Below are 19,034 nucleotides of genomic sequence, written 5' to 3' on the forward strand. Positions count from 1 at the left end.
GTCAGGCAGATCCCCTGGAGAAGGGAACGCAACCCACTCCAGTATTCTTGCCTGGAGAATCCCATGGATAGAGGAGCCTGGCGGGCTATAGTCCATGAGATCACAAAGAGTTGGACACAACTGAGAGACTAACACACAGACACACACACACACACACACACAAGCCAGATTATCCTCTCGTTGGTTATCTTCTGTTTTCCATCCATCTAAGGCAGACCTCATGTCGGAAACTTTTCTGGTTTCTTTCCTGTGCGTTACTGAATACAGCACTGGAAGCCTGATATTGCAAAAGATTGACAATTTATAGAGTGCTTCATTTATAGAGGACATATATAATGTAATCGATGCAGAGTTTTCCTAATATGATGGAAAGACTGGAACCAACTCTACTAGAGAATCACAGGTGAACAGGGCAGGAGGTTCCCAGGAAGACCTGGCTGAAATGTCCCAGGTCAGTAGAGAGATGTACACGTGCCTGAACACACAATTCTACCCACTATCCAAACAATAGAAGAATGAAAATTTATGTCCCCAAGTTCCAATGGCATGATTTATAGAGGCCACCTGGAACTTGGCACACGCCTGTCTGGAAGAGTGACACCAAGGCTCCAGCAGAACAATAAAGCGCCTGCCTCGCTTAAGCAAGATTAAATCGAAAGCCCCAGAGAGAGAAATACAGGATTTCCCCTGGCCGTCAGGAGGGTGAGTCAGCGTCGCCTGCCCTAAACAATGGATGGAGACACAGCCACTTGGAGACCTTTCATCTTTATCCTTTTTTAGCAAAGCCTGTGCCCTATTTTCATAGGTAGGACGCCTGACGCCTTGCCCACTGCCCCTCTCCACTATCTTTTATTAAACAGGAAATCAGGAAGCATTCTTTTCAGGAATGGGGAGGGGTCTGCTGTCAAACAAAATGAAGGCAAAGAGACAAAACATTTTAACTCAGTTTGAGTGACATCCTGAATCACTGAGACTTCTGATAGGCTATTTTAGACAAGATTACCAAAAAGCAAAGGTATGACTCTAAAACCTAGAAACCCACCTCCTGAAAAGAAATATGCGTGCCCAATTTTCAGCCAGAATTGTTTTATTTTAAACCTAGTACATGAAAGAAAAGAAAGTTGTTTTTTAAACTCATACTTTTATTGATTCAAGGTCATTACCCATTAGGACCCAATAATCACATAAACCCACACCTCGGAGCAGAGTAAAACCCCACATTCCACACTGTAACCTGTAACTTTCATTTCTAAGGAAAGGTCGAAAGTCTTGAGCATATTTCACTCTAGGACACACTAGACAGTCCTAGTATCCAAGAGGACCTTCCATGGGTCTGTCAGTTAGAGATTGCATTTGGCTGCTAGCAAAAAAAATTCCAAACTCACTGGCTTAAACAATGTAGGGGTTACTTATTTTTTCCATTGAAAGTAGACAGTCCAGAGTTGGTATGGGGGCTTCTCAATTCCAGCCAGGAGTCAGTCTCCTCTGACCTTTATGCTTCTCCATCCTTAGGGTGTGACCTTGTCCTCAGAGTCTCAAAACCTACACCCATCGTGTAGGGCAAGAGGGAAGGAAAACAGTATGCCAGCTGTGCTAATCCCCTTTAAAGAGTTTCCTGGGGAGTCCCACTCAGTTCAGAGCTCAATCACTTTGGCCATGTTTTACTGTTGGCAAAGCTTGGAGTGTGTATTTTATCCAGGCTCTGTTAGAAAGGAAAAGATGGAGAAGGGATATTGTACAGGTAATAGCCTCCACTACAGCAGAGAAGCCATGGCCGTGGCTATTCCTGGTCAGAAGCCAGCCAAGCAAACAGCCTCAAGAGACTCTCTGTCTTCCCATTACTTCATGCTTAGCTCACAAGCAGAGTGAAAATATGAGTAACTGCCATGAATTAGACACGACACGCATGACTTTGTATGTCCTAATCTTAGCTTTCGTGATACTTCTTCATTTCTACAACACCTCTAACCACCCTCAAAACAACAAAACTTTTTGAGTATCAAATGGAGATAAAAACACAGGCATCACAGAGTGTTTCTATGCTGTCTTATGTTCATTGCTTGTGGCTGTGTCGCTTAGATATTAGCAGTGCTTGTTTACAGACTGCTTGGCCTAGCTCCGAGGAGCTCTTTCAAATAAAGTTCTGCACTGAGACTTATTAGGACTCTTTAGGAACTCAACCTAGGGGCAGTTCTATTTCTCTGGAGTTTTGGTTTTTGTTTTTTTTTTTTCCTCCTTTTTTTGGCCTTATCCAAAAGCGAGATCCAGATTTCTTGTGGTTTTGCCCCATTAGAGGATCATTACCTTACCTTCAGAAACAGTGTCCAGTATTTCACAGTGGCCAAGGGACTCCTTCAACATCACGGAAGTAGCAGTTCCCTAAAGGAACTTCGTTGCCCTGTTCACCTGTGAAATCGGCATTTCATATTCCCCATTTATGCCACTGGGTGTAAACGTTCTAGGCAATTTTAGAAAGCATTCTCATTGCTATGTGAAACCGGCCTTAGGAACCATCTCTTTCTGCTTCCTCCTGATACAGAATAGTCATGACTGTAAGCATGGAACCGAGAATTAGATTCAATCTGAGGCATCTCAATTTGCCCACTAATGTGTATACAGTTAACCCTCCTTATTCATGGATTCTGTATTGTCAGTTCATGAACTCACTAAAATTGATCTGTAACCCCGAATCAATATGCAAGGCACTTTCACAGTCATTTGCAGACTGCAAGTGGCAAAAAAAAAAAAAAATTGCATCTGAGATTGAATAAGGAGATACTCTGCCTTTTTGCTGCAATGCTCAGACTGTAAACAAGCGTCTTTTTTTGGGCTCTCCTTGGTGGCACATGTTTGTGCTTTTTATCGGTGATTTTGGTATTTTAAAATAGTTCCCATATTTGGTGCTAAGCACTGTCCAGTGTGATCTCCATTAAAGAGAAAACACACACTAAATAATCTTCCTTTGCACATGAGTTAGAATGTTGTTGACCATGAGTTCAATGTTAATTAATCTACAATGCATGTTAAAAGCTGTTGAGCAGATATGTACCATAAAATCAGGTATATGTTGATTGACTGATTGATAAAAATGTGGCCAGAGGCTCTCAGGAACCTAACAGGATATTTCCTCTAGAAGCAGTGATTCAGTATTCCCTCACTGGGTGTCCACAGGGACTTCATAGACCATAACGGCAGAGAATAATGAGAATCAATTGTATTCTGTTCCAATTAACCCCTAGAGTGGATCTTTCTTCACACAATTGAACCAGAGTATTTAGGGGTTTACTACCCTTGATTTTCTGTCTCTGTGGTTTAACTGCCTATATTGTTGAACCTGAAAAGTTATTCTTTGCTTTATAGAGATGAGGGGGGAAAATGTTTTCAAATCTCTTTTTTGTAAATCAGAAGGAAAAAAATGAAACTATGTAATTTTGCGCTTACAATTCAGTCTTGGAATCTGTATTTAATTGCTTTGGTTTTCCAGCTATTATCTAAGTGGAGCTGATTTTCAGAGACAAACCAACTCATTTCCTAAAAGCAGGCATAGATGCACTCCAGCAGTCAAGGACACCCAGTGGTTCTAGCTGATGATCTGTCTTGGAGCAGTAAAGTGTGTTATGAAAGTGTTAGTAGCTCAGTCATGTCCTACTCTTTGCGATCCAATGGACTGTAGCCCACCAGGCTCCACAGTCCGTGGAATTCTCCAGGCAAGAATACTGAAGTGGATAGCAATTCCCTTCTCCAGGGATCTTCCTGACCTAGGGATCAAACCCGGATCTCCTGCACTGAAAGCACGTTCTTTACCATCTGAGCCACAAGGGAAGACCATTCATTTGTCTCCCACCATGATACATTTCATGGTGTCTGCTTCGATAAATTTTCCTCTCTCTCTCCTTCCCCCCGCCCCCACACACCACTCACAGAAACACACAAGGTTTTGGATGCTTAAGACAATTTCGATTCAATATCATTCATTCCTTTAATGACCATGTATTTAGCATCTGTGTTGGACTATAGAAATCGTTGTGGAAGATGAATGAATGGCTGAGATCCCGATGAGGTTCTCAGGGAACTCCAAATCTAATGGAAAAGTAACTAAGAGAGATTGGGGAATACTAAAAAAATAAATAAATAAGGAGGAAAGGCAGTGGTGTGTGCTTATTCCCGACCCCCTTGGCATTACTGAGACTTGGCTAGATGAAGCTAGATGCCTGGAAGCAGAAATGTGTGCAAAGTGACAGTTGAGAGGCTGTGTGTGTTTGCATATGCGTCTGTGTGTGTGTGTGTGTCCTCAACCTCCCATTTCTGTGGCTGCTGCAATACTATCCCTTGGACTGCAAGGAGATCCACCCAGTCCATCCTAAAGGAAATCAGTCCTGAATATTCATTGGAAGAACTGATGCTGAAGATGAAACTCCAATACTTTGGCCACCTGATGGAAAGAACTGACTCATTTGAAAAGCCCCTGATTCTGGGAAAGATTGAGGGCAGGAGGGGAAGGGGACAACAGAGGATGAGATGGTTGGATGGCATCACAGACTCGATGGACATGAGTTTGAGTAAATTCCATGAGTTGGCGATGAACAGGGAGACCTGGCATGCTATAGTCCATGGGGTCACAAAGAGTCAGACATGACTGAATGACTGAACTGAACTGAACAATATTATTCTAGGCAAGGAGATCTTTAAAAAAAAAATATGAAGCAAGACCCATGTGTAGGTTCACAGCTGCCCCTTTCTTCCTCTTTACTTGGGAGTTCCTTCATGTGGCCTCATGAACACTTTTTAAATGTCACAACTTTCAGCTTTGTTTTTCAAGATGAGCATAACTCTGTCATTTACTTAAAGTCACTAGCAATGTATCTTGTCCTGCTCTGCAGTGTCAGGAAATCCAGAGATGACTCGGAATTTATGGGAAGTACCAGAATTTTAAGTCTCAAAGAGAATCTAACATCTATCATATTCCTTCTTCCTGGCTTTGCATAATGTGATTAACTTATGATTGTATAAGATAAAGAAAAACTAAAGACTGGTTGACATATCCAAAACCTTTGCCTTGTGATGTCGCTGGAAAAGCCCTGCTTTTTCTGGGGTCTTTTAGTATTTTCCTCATTGTATGTAAAACTCTGTTGTATGAAAATGAGACCTTAGACCTTGTCCCCTTGGAAAATCATATAAGAACACCTGAATTTAACCCAAGTTCTCCTTCTCCATTCTAAGAAGTAAGGTGTGCACACAAGAAAGAAGAAAGAGAGGGAGACAGAGAGAAATGGAGAAAGAGAGCCTCCCAAAGAGAGAGAGAGAAAAGAAACAAGAGCTTTGCAGCCTATGTACAATGATCACAATAATACCTTCTATTTACACTCAACCTACTTGCAGGAGTTATTTGAGATGGCCTACAAAATTAAATACTAGATAATTAAAATAATGAGCAAATTTTTTAAAAGAAGAAGCAATAATGATGGGGAAGTAGTTATGAAGTCAGAGGACATTGAGAAAAGGTAATTATAAAAACTGAACATGAAAAAAAAAAAAAAACTGAACATGACAGTTTAACTCTGAGCTTCCAGCAACTAAAGCAAAAGTTGAAAATCCATTAAAACAAATCCTTCACTATCCTATTAATGGAGAAAAAAACCATTGCACTAGGAGATTCTACTTCCTCTTGAAGTTTGGTGTCCCAATAAAAAGTGCATTGTGTGAAAGAACACATACAAGACAGCAACAGACATAGACTGTCTATAGACATAGACACAGACACACAGACTCACAGACCTAGAGAACAGATTTGGGGTTGCTAAGGGGGAGGAGGGAAAGGAGAGAGAAGGATTGGGAGTTTGGGTTTAGCAGATGCAAGCTATCATGTAAAGAATGGAAAAACACTAAGGTTCTAATGTATAGCACAGAGAACTATATCCAGTCTCCTGGGATAAACAATAATGGAAAAAAAAATGTGTTAAAAACAAACATATATAAGTATATAACTGAGTCACTTCACTGTACTGCAGAGACTGGCACAACATTATAAATCAGCTATACTGCTGTTGCCGCTCTTTAAAGTTGTGTCCGACTCTTTGTGACCCCATGGACTATAGCCCACGGGCTCCTGTGTCCATACGATTCTCCAGGCAAGAACACAGGAGTAGATGGCCATTTCCTTCTCCAGGGAATCTTCCTGCCCTGGGGATTGAACCCACTTCTCCTGTATGGCAAGCAGATTCTTTACCATCTGAGCCACCAGGGAAGCAAATCAACCATACTTCAATTCTAAAAAAAAAAAAAATAGTTTTTTTCAAAAAAAGTGAATCATGTGAATCATTACTGGAACCAGATTTAAATCCACGTGTGTCCCCCTACTACCTTGGGCTATATGAACAAGGCACAATCACCTTCCATTCAAGCATTATTTTATTAGAAGGGGGAAGGACCACAGTGGCTCTGACTCTCCAAAGGCGTGGGGTGCCATGTGAGATGGCATCTCCCACACCCCACTTCAGTCTGAGGACTTACCTCATGAGCTGGAGAAACAGCTGTGTCTGCAGCTCCACCAGCCCCTTCAGCTTCCACTGGACCTTGTTTTTCAGCTTTGAGTCCTAATTGGAGTGTGTGTGTGTGTGTGTGTGTGTGTGTGTGTGTAGTTCCATGGAAAAGGTCAGTGATTTCAATCCCAGATCACTGGTATCATCAAAGTCAGAAGAGGTGGGTTGGAGTTTATAGTCTGGATCTGTCCCCAGAGGTTCTAATCTGTCCTCACTCTTCCCTGGTTCACTTCTGGTTTTATTTCCTGTCTATGGGTCTTAGTGACCCTATGGGGTCATTTTATTCCCACTGCTAGAATCATAGACTTCTTCACATGCTTTTATAAATAAATAAAGTCTAATTCCCATAATAAATCCCTTAGTCTGTTCCATTCTTAGTTCTGTTTTGCTTGATCAAACTTTACCTGATACATGTCTAGTGCCTGGAATTGGGGTACTGCCAAAATGGAAGCATAAAACATGTGGCATTCTCTTCTATACTATATGGTGAGCAAAATCTAGGATGTTCTTGATGACTAATAAGCTTTAAAGACTGAGAAAATTGCTATTGGCTACAAAAGAAAAAGAAATTTGTGTTACATAATGGCAGAAATTTTGACAGCCCTATGGTCTTTAACGAGCTTCCTTGGTAGCCCAGCCGTAAACATCCACCCACCAATGCAGGAGACTCAGGAGATGCGGGTTTGATCCTTGGATAGGGAAGATCCCCTGGAGAAGGAAATGGCAATTCACTCCAGCATGCTTGCCTGGAGAATCCCATGGACAAAGGAGCCTGGCAGGTTATAATCCGTGGTGTTACAAAAGAGTCAGACACGGCTTACCGACTATACAACAATGTTCTTTAATAACGTGGAAAATAGAAAAGATACCTAGGTCCTTGGCTAAGAGGAGACTCTGCCTTGGGCCCACTGGTGAAATAAACTGCACTCCACTATCTGCATTGTCCTTCTGAGTGAGTTTGTTTCCCAGAAAGCGTGGCTATAACATTTGGTGCATTGGCCGGGAAACTCCTCACTTTGAGGAGACAGGTCTCATTTGAGGCCACCCCGAGGCTTTGTAGCTTGAATCTCCTAGAAGGGGGGAAGGCGCCTCGCCCCTGTGGAAGGATTCTGCTTCTCAACGCCCGGACCAGCAGGTAGTGGACCGCAGCAGGGGAACTGAGTGCTCAGAGCGAAGAAGGCATACCACAATACCCGGAGGACGCCAAGTGGACCACCCAGAAGGACCCCACCGACCCATGGGAAACCAAGATCATTCTGAGGAGGAAGAAGAAAACGAGGTCCCGGACGAGCCCTCTACAGGATGGAGCTGGGTAAATGACTTCTGCTGCTCGGCCTCACCAATGCAATTCTGAACCTGACCACTGCTCCTGCACAGGACAATGTCTTCATCTCGTGGGCACATTCTTACGCGGACTTCCACAACTCCTCCAACTGTTGGGTATGTGGGGCTAGGCCCCTGTCAGTAATGGACGGAGTCCCCTGGTGGGTATCGCCACTCCATTATGGGAACTTTATACCACTGTGCTCCTTCTTGAAACAACAGAAAGGAACTTTCCTCTCTCTCACCAACCATAACCTTTCTTTGCTCTCCTGGTGTAAGAAGAAGCCATCAATGGGCCAGGGACATAGGGTTACATTTAACATGAACACCAGCCTTACGGAGATAACAAAGGGCTTATAGCTCATATATGAAAATTAAAGAGGAAAAGGGCTCCCTTACAAAAGGAGGCTCAAGGCCTCCCGGTACCTTGAGCAATTCTACCAGGTCTGGGATGAATATTTCTGGATGACTCCTGAGAAAGGACAGTTGATTGCCCCTGCTACTATTGCTGGGAACAAAAACTGAACAGAAAGTTGGATTTGGAGACCGTCCCCTAGACCCAAAAGAATTGTTATTTGTCCCCTGAACAATGTAAACAAATCTTGGAAGTTACCTATCACCCCAATCAGTCTGCTCAGTGGCCCGGTTCCGACTGGAAATATAATCCTGGAATCCACTGGGTAGCCCCCAATGGGACCCGGTGGCTCTGTGGGCTTAACTTATGGCCATGGTTACCAGTTGGCTGGGTGGGGCGTTGCACATTAGGATTTGCTTTCACCCATGGCAGTATTAAGCCTAGCCTACACCAGCCTCCTGTAAACCTGCCTTATCTGCATGCAAGATGGACACGATCTGTGTTCCAATGGTATGACTATCTTGCTGCCTTGTTTGTACCCTCTGTAGGGACAACGGATATCATGGTTAAGGTAGAGACCTTAACTAATTTCACTAAACAGGCCCTCTTAGGCAGTACTAAAGCCATTCAAGCTTTGAATAAAGAACAGATTCAGATGAGGAAGGCAGTAACTCAAAATAGGATGGCGTTAGACATACTCACAGCAGCCCAAGGAGGGACTTGCGCCATAATTAAAGTCGAATGTTGTGTGTACATCCCTGACCTGTCTGAAAATGTATCTACTGCCTTGGAGGATATGCAAAATCAAGTGAAAGCCATGTCTAATGAAAATACTCCCTTTTGGACTTCAGTCCTCTCCTGGGTAAAGGGAGACTGGTGGAAAACCATTGTAACTGTTGTTATAATATTCTTGATCATACTGCTTTGTGGGCCCTGCTTCCTACAATGCCTTGTGAATTTTGTAACCCAGAGGTTGACAGCATTCTCTCATGTGGGTAGCAGGAGGGCTAAGGTACAATATATCTCAATAAATGATGCTCGTTATGGAAACCAAGAGCATCAAGAGGGGGGAATGAAGAAGGAATTCATAGGGCCTGGACTCCATCTCAGGCCTGTCCGTGCTGATCGTGCTAGGCCGCCTCTCCAGTGGACTCTGAACTCTGTGCTTAGCGCCTGTGGGAAAGACAACGGAAGGATAAGACTCCCTCTGGTCAGGGGAATCTTGAAGATCTTAAGAGAAAACAGACACTAATCACCCCTGCCTCCGGACAGTATCTATTAACTGGTTGGAATGTAACCGCAGGCTTATTGATTATTAACTGTTTGAACACATAACACGTGAATGATGGGGTTATTGTGATTGTATTTACCCTTCCTTTGTAAGCCTCAAGGGATTTGGGCTGGTGGGTTTGGACACGTACACATGGTGTATAAAAGATTTTCACAAATGCTGGTCCGGGTCCTTGGCTAAGAGGAGACTCTGCCTTGGGCCCACTGGTGAAATAAACTGCACTCCACTAAAAAAAAAAAAAAAAAAAAGAAAAGATACCTAATGAAGTAGAGTGGTTGGCTAAGGAAATTTCTAGGAAGAACTTTGAAAATGCCAATTAATATCTTTTGGTCACATATGATAAGATATCCATAGATACATAAGCTAAAATGAAGTAGTAGATATGTTTGCAAGCAGAATTTTGAAGCAATAAAAGAGTCAGGTCTTGCTGGATCTGAAAATAAAACTAGCTCTTATTTCCAGCTTCTCTAGATGGCAAAATATTCTCAAAGTGAAAAATAGCTTCAGCACAAAGAACAAATCCAGGACTGTGGCTGTAAGACCCTTTGTTAAAACTTCAAAATGATTTAAGGGTATGTCTCGTAAACTCTCAACTAGACCCAAAGAATTTCAACCAACAGAAGGGTGTTATCTCACAGAATCGGACTCTCAGTCCAAGCTGGAGAATTGTGGGCATAGACTTTGTATAATGGAATAAATGCTAGTAAGATTCAAAGCAAATCTATAAAATGTTTTAATATAATTACACTAGCAGAAGCTTTGTATACTTGGATTAAAGCAACAGAGACAGGGTTTCAGGAAGCAGGATGAGAAAGCTACTAAACTGGAAAAAGTGAGTCATGTCTTATGGCAAAGAAAGTACGTTCCAGAGGGAAGAGCTTACAGTTCCGAGCTGAGATGGGCAAAAAAATCATACCCAGGGAGACTCTAATTAAGAAACTGTTGTACGTGCCCAGGTAGATTTCAGTGTTTCTGTGGACCAATGTGTCCTGTACTCCTCCCCTTCCTGTTCTTATTAAAGGAGAATGTCTATTTCAGTCCTTCTTGTATTCATTTACTAGCAAGTCATAACAAAGTACCACACAATGGGTGGCTTAAGCCACAGAAATTTATTGACTCATGGTGCTGGAAGTCCAAGATAAAGATAACAGCAGGATGGGTCTTCCCTGAAAACTGCGGGAGGGATTTGTTGCAGGGAAATCTGCTGGGCTTGTAGCTGGCTGTTCTTCTCTCCATTTTCTTTGTATTACCTTCCCCCTCTGCATGCTTGTGTGTCTCTTTAGTCGTGTCCAACTACTTGCTACCCAACCCAGGGTCTCTTATATCTCCTGCACTGGGAGGTGGGTTCTTTACCACTAGCAGCCCCTGGGAAGTCTTTCTCTCTGTATGCCTCCCTCCCTGCATGACTCTGTCCAAATCCCACCCTTCCTTTTTAATAAAATCTTGTAAGAACAGTTAACTCTTGACTTTATTAGTTATTTTTAAATTTTTGGCAGCTTTGCCTGACATGTGGGATCTTAACTCCCTGACCAGGGATCAAACCTGTGCCCCCTGCAATGGAAGCGTGATGTCTGAACCACTGGGCAGCCAGGGAAGTCCCTTCCCCTTTTTTCATAACTTATATTGAATTAAAGACTCACTCTCCCTCTTGTATGACCTCATTTTAATCAATCTTATATGAAATGGCCTAGTTTCTAAGTGAGGTCCCATCCTGAGGTACTGGGGGTTAGGACACCACCATGAGAATTTGCAGGAGACAGGCTTCCGTCCATCCCTGTATCACCATTGTAAAATAATGTAAAACATTCTTTATTCAAAAAATGAAAATCATGTTATCTGGTCCCATCACTTCATGGCAAATAGATAGGGGAAACAATGGGAACAGTGACAGACTTTATTTTCTTGGGCTCTAAGTCACTGCAGACTGTGATTATAGCTGTGAAATTAAAAGGTGCTTGTTCCTTTTAAGAAAAGCTATGACAAACCTAGACAGCATATTAAAAAGCAGAGACATTACTTTGCCAACAAAGGTCTGCCTAGCCTAAGCTATGGTTTTCTCCAATAGTCATGTATGGGTGTGAGTGTTGGACCATAAAGAAGGCTGAACACCAAAGATTTGATGTTTTTGAACTGTGGTGTTGGAGAAGACTCTTGTGAGAGTCCCTTGGACTGCAAGGGGATCCAACCAGTCAATCCTAAAGGAAATCAATCCTGAATATTCATTAGAAGGACTGATGCTGAAGCTGAAGCTCCAGTACTTTGGCTACCTGATGCAAAGAACTGATTCATTGGAGAAGACCCCGATGTGCGAAAGGTTGAGGGCAGGAGAAGAAGGGGATGACAGAGGATGAGATAGTTGGATAACATCACTGACTCAATGGACATGAGTTTGAACAAGCTCCAGGAGATGGTGAAGGACAGAGAAGCCTGGTATGGCTCAGCCTTTGGGGTCACAAAGAGTTGGACACAACTGAGTGACTGAACAACAATAGCAATCACCATTGTACATCAAGTGTGTACATTGGCAATGGGGAAGCTAACTAACATATTTATAGGTTTACAAATTGAGAGGGAATGTTCTTGAGTTACTGAACCCAAGTAACCTCCTCTGCACCTGTATGTGATTTGGATGGAGAGAGACCAGACTTCATGATGATACTGAAAGTGCATCAGATTTTAGGGGTCGTGAAGGAAGTGTGAGTGTAATTTGTATGTGACTGACTGTGACCTAGAATAGCCACGACAGTGTCTCTCGTCCCACATGGTCTTCTGGAACCTGACCTGGCCATTCCTCCATCAAAAGATGGAACAAAGCTGAGGGTAAGAAGCAATTTTATTTTCAAATCCAGCAGAAGCTGACTTCTTTATGTCTTTCCAAAATCCTGTTTAAAAACAGACATTCAACTTTATTTCAGCTTCTCACTTTCTTGAATTCTCCTTCCCCTGAATCTGTGTTGATTTTAGTGACTCAGCTGGGAGAACGTGGGAGAAATGAAACTTGAACTCACAAGCAGCCTTGTCATTTCGGTCTGGATCTCTTAGAGCATCAGGAGAACTCTCTCTTGGAAAACAGTTGCTATGGTGGGAAAAACTCATGGAATGACCATGTTCCAAAGTGATAGCCCCAAAGATTTACAGACAACAATTTTTACTGAAACATCATTTATAAATTAGCAATAAGTAACACTTTCAACAATAGACTGCTGATTTACATAGTACTCATGTCATTAAATATTGGGCAAACTTTTAATGTCATATTCACATATTAAAAAATTCGCATAGACTGTGAATAAAAGAAATCAATATTTGTTTCCTTAATTTCTCTGTCTGTTTTTTCATTGTTAGTATATAGGAATGCAAGGGATTTCTGTGTGTTAATTTTATATCCTGTAACTTTACTATATTCATTGATTAGCTCTAGTAATTTTCTGGTAGAGTCTTTAGGGTTTTCTATGTAGAGGATCATGTCATCTGCAAACAGTGAGAGTTTCACTTCTTCTTTTCCTATCTGGATTCCTTTTACTTCTTTTTCTGCTCTGATTGCTGTGGCCAGAACTTCCAACACTATGTTGAATAGTAGTGGTGAGAGTGGGCACCCTTGTCTTGTTCCTGATTTCAGGGGAAATGCCTTCAATTTTTCACCATTGAGGGTGATGCTTGCTGTGGGTTTGTCATATATAGCTTTTATTATGTTGAGGTATGTTCCTTCTATTCCTGCTTTTTGGAGAGTTTTAATCATAAATGAGTGTTGAATTTTGTCAAAGGCTTTCTCTGCATCTATTGAGATAATCATATGGTTTTTATCTTTCAATTTGTTAATGTGGTGTATTACATTGATTGATTTGCGGATATTAAAGAATCCTTGCATTCCTGGGATAAAGCCCACTTGGTCATGGTGTATGATTTTTTTAATATGTTGTTGGATTCTGTTTGCTAGAATTTTGTTAAGGATTTTTGCATCTATGTTCATCAGTGATATTGGTCTGTAGTTTTCTTTTTTTGTGGCATCTTTGTCTGGTTTTGGAATTAGGGTGATGGTGGCCTCATAGAATGAGTTTGGAAGCTTACCTTCTTCTGCAATTTTCTGGAAGAGTTTGAGTAAGATAGGTGTTAGCTCTTCTCTCAATTTTTGGTAGAATTCAGCTGTGAAGCCATCTGGTCCTGGGCTTTTGTTTGCTGGAAGATTTTTGATGACAGTTTCGATTTCCTTGCTTGTGATGGGTCTGTTAAGATCTTCTATTTCTTCCTGGTTCAGTTTTGGAAAGTTGTACTTTTCTAAGAATTTGTCCATTTCATCCAAGTTGTCCATCTTTGCAACAAAAAGAATAAAATACTTAGGAGTATATCTATCTAAAGAAACAAAGGACCTATACATAGAAAACTATAAAACACTGATGAAAGAAATCAAAGAGGACACAAACAGATGGAGAAACATACCGTGTTCATGGATTGGAAGAATTAATATTGTCAAAATGGCTATTCTACCCAAAGCAGTCTATAGATTCAATGCAATCCCTATCAAGCTACCAACGGTATTTTTCACAGAACTAGACCAAAGAATTTCACAATTTGTATGGAAATACAAAAAACCTCGAATAGCCAAAGTAATCTTGAGAAAGAAGAATGGAACTGGAGGAATCAACCTGCCTGACTTCAGACTCTACTACAAAGCCACAGTCATCAAGACAGTATGGTACTGGCACAAAGACAGAAATATAGATCAATGGAACAGAATAGAAAGCCCAGAGATAAATCCACGAACCTATGGACACCTTATCTTTGACAAAGGAGGCAAGGATATACAATGGAAAAAAGACAACCTCTTTAACAAGTGGTGCTGGAAAAACTGGTCAACCACTTGTAAAAGAATGAAACTAGAACACTTTCTAACACCATACACAAAAATAAACTCAAAATGGATTAAAGATCTAAATGTAAGACCAGAAACTATAAAACTCCTAGAGGAGAACATAGGCAAAACACTCTCCGACATAAATCAAAGCAAGATCCTCTATGACCCACCTCCCAGAATATTGGAAATAAAAGCAAAACTAAACAAATGGGACCTAATGAAACTTAAAAGCTTTTGCACTACAAAGGAAACTATAAGTAAGGTGAAAAGACAGCCCTCAGATTGGGAGAAAATAATAGCAAATGAAGAAACAGACAAAGGATTCATCTCAAAAATATACAAGCAACTCCTGCAGCTCAATTCCAGAAAAATAAATGACCCAATCAAAAAATGGGCCAAAGAACTAAACAGACATTTCTCCAAAGAAGACATACAGATGGCTAACAAACACATGAAAAGATGCTCAACATCACTCATTATTAGAGAAATGCAAATCAAAACCACAATGAGGTACCATTACACACCAGTCAGGATGGCTGCTATCCAAAAGTCTACAAGCAATAAATGCTGGAGAGGGTGTGGAGAAAAGGGAACCCTCTTACACTGTTGGTGGGAATGCAAACTAGTACAGCCGCTATGGAAAACAGTGTGGAGATTCCTTAAAAAACTGGAAATAGAACTGCCATATGACCCAGCAATCCCACTTCTGGGCATACACACTGAGGAAACCAGATCTGAAAGAGACACGTGCACCCCAATGTTCATCGCAGCACTGTTTATAATAGCCAGGACATGGAAGCAACCTAGATGCCCATCAGCAGATGAATGGATAAGGAAGCTGTGGTTCATATACACCATGGAATATTACTCAGCCATTAAAAAGAATTCATTTGAACCAGTCCTAATGAGATGGATGAAGCTGGAGCCCCTTATACAGAGTGAAGTAAGCCAGAAAGACAAAGAACATTACAGCATACTGACACATGTATATGGAATTTAGAAAGGTGATAACGATAACCTTATATGCAGAACAGAAAAAGAGACACAGAAATACAGAACAGACTTTTGAACTTTGTGGGAGAATGTGAGGGTGGGATATTTCAAAAGAACAACATGTATACTATCTATGGTGAAACAGATCACCAGCCCAGGTGGGATGCACGAGACAAGTGCTCCGGCCTGGTGCACTGGGAAGACCCAGAGGAATCGGGTGGAGAGGGAGGTGGGAGGGGGGATCGGGATTGGGAATACATGTAAATCCATGGCTGATTCATATCAATGTATGACAAAACCCACTGGAAAAAAAAAATAAAAAAAAAAAAAAAGAAATCAATATTTATATAACCACCAATGAAAGTAAAATACAAAAGCTATATACTGTACACCATATGTTCTTAATTTTATGAGAAACACATCCATATTTCCATGCTCATATTTGATTTTAAATATGTAGACACAAAACCAATTGGAAGAAAATAAACTAACATGTTAATAGCTGTTATTTGAAACTGGTAAGACTGGAACTGATTTATATTTTTGGTGTTCTATTTTTTGCATTTTCTATATTGTTGTTTTAAACCTCTATTACTTTGATGATGACTTTTAAAAGAAAACAAATGCCATGAAAAACAATATGTCATGCTCAGAAAATTAAGGTTATTTTCCCGTGATTATGTGGTACATTGTGATTGAAATCAGAGGGTTTTGAGTCTTGAAGCCTAAACTTTGCCAAAGGGAACAAACTTGATTTTTCTACATTAGGACTCATCTATTGATATGATACTCAATACATCTGCAAGGTTTTATACTTAGGAAACAAAAGTGACGTCAGAAGAAATTTAATTAAGCACATATGAGGAATCAGAGCATGAACTGCCATATTCATTTTAGCCAAACTCAAACTCAGATTAAAAAATGAACTTATTTTTGCCATGTCATAGGAAAACTCATATCCACTTGGGCCTGTCCTGTTTGAATTCTTAAAACTGGAGACAGTTAAAAGTAAATTAATCATATTTTCTCACTTGATACATGTAACTCAATTTGGTTTTTCAATTTTTTATGAATTATTTTTATTGGTTCAAATTCAGAACTTTGCTATAAGATTCACATTGAAACATATTATATATCCCTTAATGAATACAAAATCTTATCTTTATAACACTCTGCACCTCTCTGGGAGCTTAAGTAAATGGAACAAAATTAGGATTATTAAATGAAGCATTGGAACAGTACTGAGTTCCATGTTCACAGAATTAGGTTTATCAAATGAAACATTGGAATGATATTTTGCATTGAGATAGCCTAGCTTTCAGTGAGGAAAGAGCTTTACTATAAAGGCTTTTGTTGAGAGATTATCTGAGCATAGTTCTATAACTATACTCACAGTTTACCCAGTCATTCAACAGATGTTGATATAATGTTATTGAACACAGAAAATCTTTTAAGTGTTCAGTGAACCAGATAGATGCATTTTGTGCTTTGAAATATCCACATAATAAACATACAAACAGGTATAAACACCATAAGCATTAGTAGTATATAGGTATAAACATTGTTAATGTATTAATTGCATAGATAATGAAATAATGGTAATTTCACAGCGTGATTAACGCTATGGAAAAAAATAAGATTGGGCTATGGGCCAGGGAATTAGTTGGGGTGACCTTTTGATTGAATTCTGTATTCATTTCCAGGATTGCTATACCAATTATCACAAAATGAGTCAGGTAAAACGATAGAAATTTATTCTCCCATGAGTCTGGAAGCTAGAAGTCTGAAATGAAGGTGATAGAGGATTCATGCTGTCTCTACAGACTCCAGGGTGGGAATCTTTCCTCACCTCCTATAGCTTTTGAAAGGTTCTAGCAATGCCTGGCATTCTTGTCTCCTGTGGTACATCACTCAGATCTCTACCTCAGTCTTCACACAGCCTTCTACCCTGTGTTTCTCTGTCCAAATGTTCTGTCCAAATGCTCCCTCTGCTTATAACGATACGGTCAGTGGGTTAGGGCCCACTCAAATCCAGTGTGTCTTCATCCTAACTTGATCACATTTGTAATGATTCTGTTTTCAAAGGAGGTCACATCCACAGGCACTAGGGTGTTAGAACGATAGCATGTCTTCATAGGAGACACAATTCAACCCATAATAAATGCTAAGAGAAAGCCCATGGAAAGAGTACGTTAGAACTAGAATCTGACTGATGGAAAAAGGAAGAAAGTGAAAGTCACGTCTGACTCTTTGTGACCCCATGGGCTATAGTCTATGGAATTCCCCAGGCCAGAATGTTGGAGTGGGCAGCCTTTCCCTTCTCCAGGGGATCTTCCCAACCCAGGGATCGAACCCAGGTCTCCCGCATTGCAGGCGGATTCTTTATCAGTTGAGCCACAAGGGAAGCCCACTTAGCAATCTGCGAAGAAGAAATGGGTCTACACAAGGGGCATAAAGTCCTGGAGCTGGAGCGCTCCTCCTGACACAGAGAGAGAGAGAGAAGGAGAGGGAGGAACTAAGAGCATACATGTGAGCACGGACCCTATCAGAGTGAATTTCATACGCTCACATAAGAAGCTCAGGTTTTACTCTCTTCAGCATGAAGCTGTGTGTGTGCACGCGTGCTAAGCCGTTGCATGTCTGACTCTTTGTGACCCTGTGGACTGTGGCCCACCAGGCTCCTCTGTCCATGGAATTCTTCAGGCAAGGATACTGGAGTGGGTAGCCATTCCCTTCTCCAGGGGATCGTCCCAACCCAAGGATCGAACCTGTGTCTCCTGTATTGCAGGTGGATTCTTTACCGACTGAACCATCAGGGAAGCTGCTGAAGGGCTTTTAATCCACAGAAAAAAATTAAGATGAGATCTATGCTGTAAAGGAAACACTAGATGTTACCCACAAGAAGAGTAAATACAATTGTGTGGCAATCCCAGAGAAAAATGACTGGTGTTGAAGCTGGTGGTCGCAGAAGTTAGTGAGATTTGCTCTGAGAAGCTGGTGCATCAGAATCCACTGACCTGGGTGTAAAGAGACAGGAGACAGGTGGAGGGAAGTAGAGCCCTGGGTGTGGATCCTAGTACGGTTGCCTGAGAGAAGATGGACGTGGACAGAAATAAGTTTGTGGAGCGGAGGTCAAGTTTAGCTCTTTTTCCTGGGCTGTCTTCTCCACTGGTACATACTCTTGAGTGGAGAAACTGTGGGGCTGTGATATGGAGGAAGCACGTGAACAGCATTTGAAATAGGTGTTCTCCATCTCCTTAAACCTTATCAGATGGTCCATCTGGAGCACAAATCTCCTTCCCTCCTTATTCCACTGATGTGTCTTAACACAGCGCCCTGCCCTCCACGCTCTCTTGGGTTTAGTGCAGCTGCCAAATTATTGACATGTGTTACCTGCTCTTTCAAATGTCAGAATCAATGCAGCAGGAAAAGGCAAGCACTAGAGTCACACAGGAGCTGGGATTGCCATCCCATCTCGGCTGCCCAGTGTTCTGTGTGATACTCGCTTCCCGAAGACTTAATCCTCATGGGTTTAACAAGTTTTTGGGAGGATGATTTCAGATTTCATACTTAGAGATCGACAGATGTTAAAGAGAGATGATAGCTCCTCTGTCCATGGAATTCTCCAGTCAGGAACTCTGGAGTGGGTGCCCATTCTCTTCTCCAGGGGATCTTCCTGAC

This window comes from Dama dama, chromosome 32 (assembly GCF_033118175.1).
Source record: "Dama dama isolate Ldn47 chromosome 32, ASM3311817v1, whole genome shotgun sequence".
Lineage (NCBI taxonomy): Eukaryota > Metazoa > Chordata > Mammalia > Artiodactyla > Cervidae > Dama > Dama dama.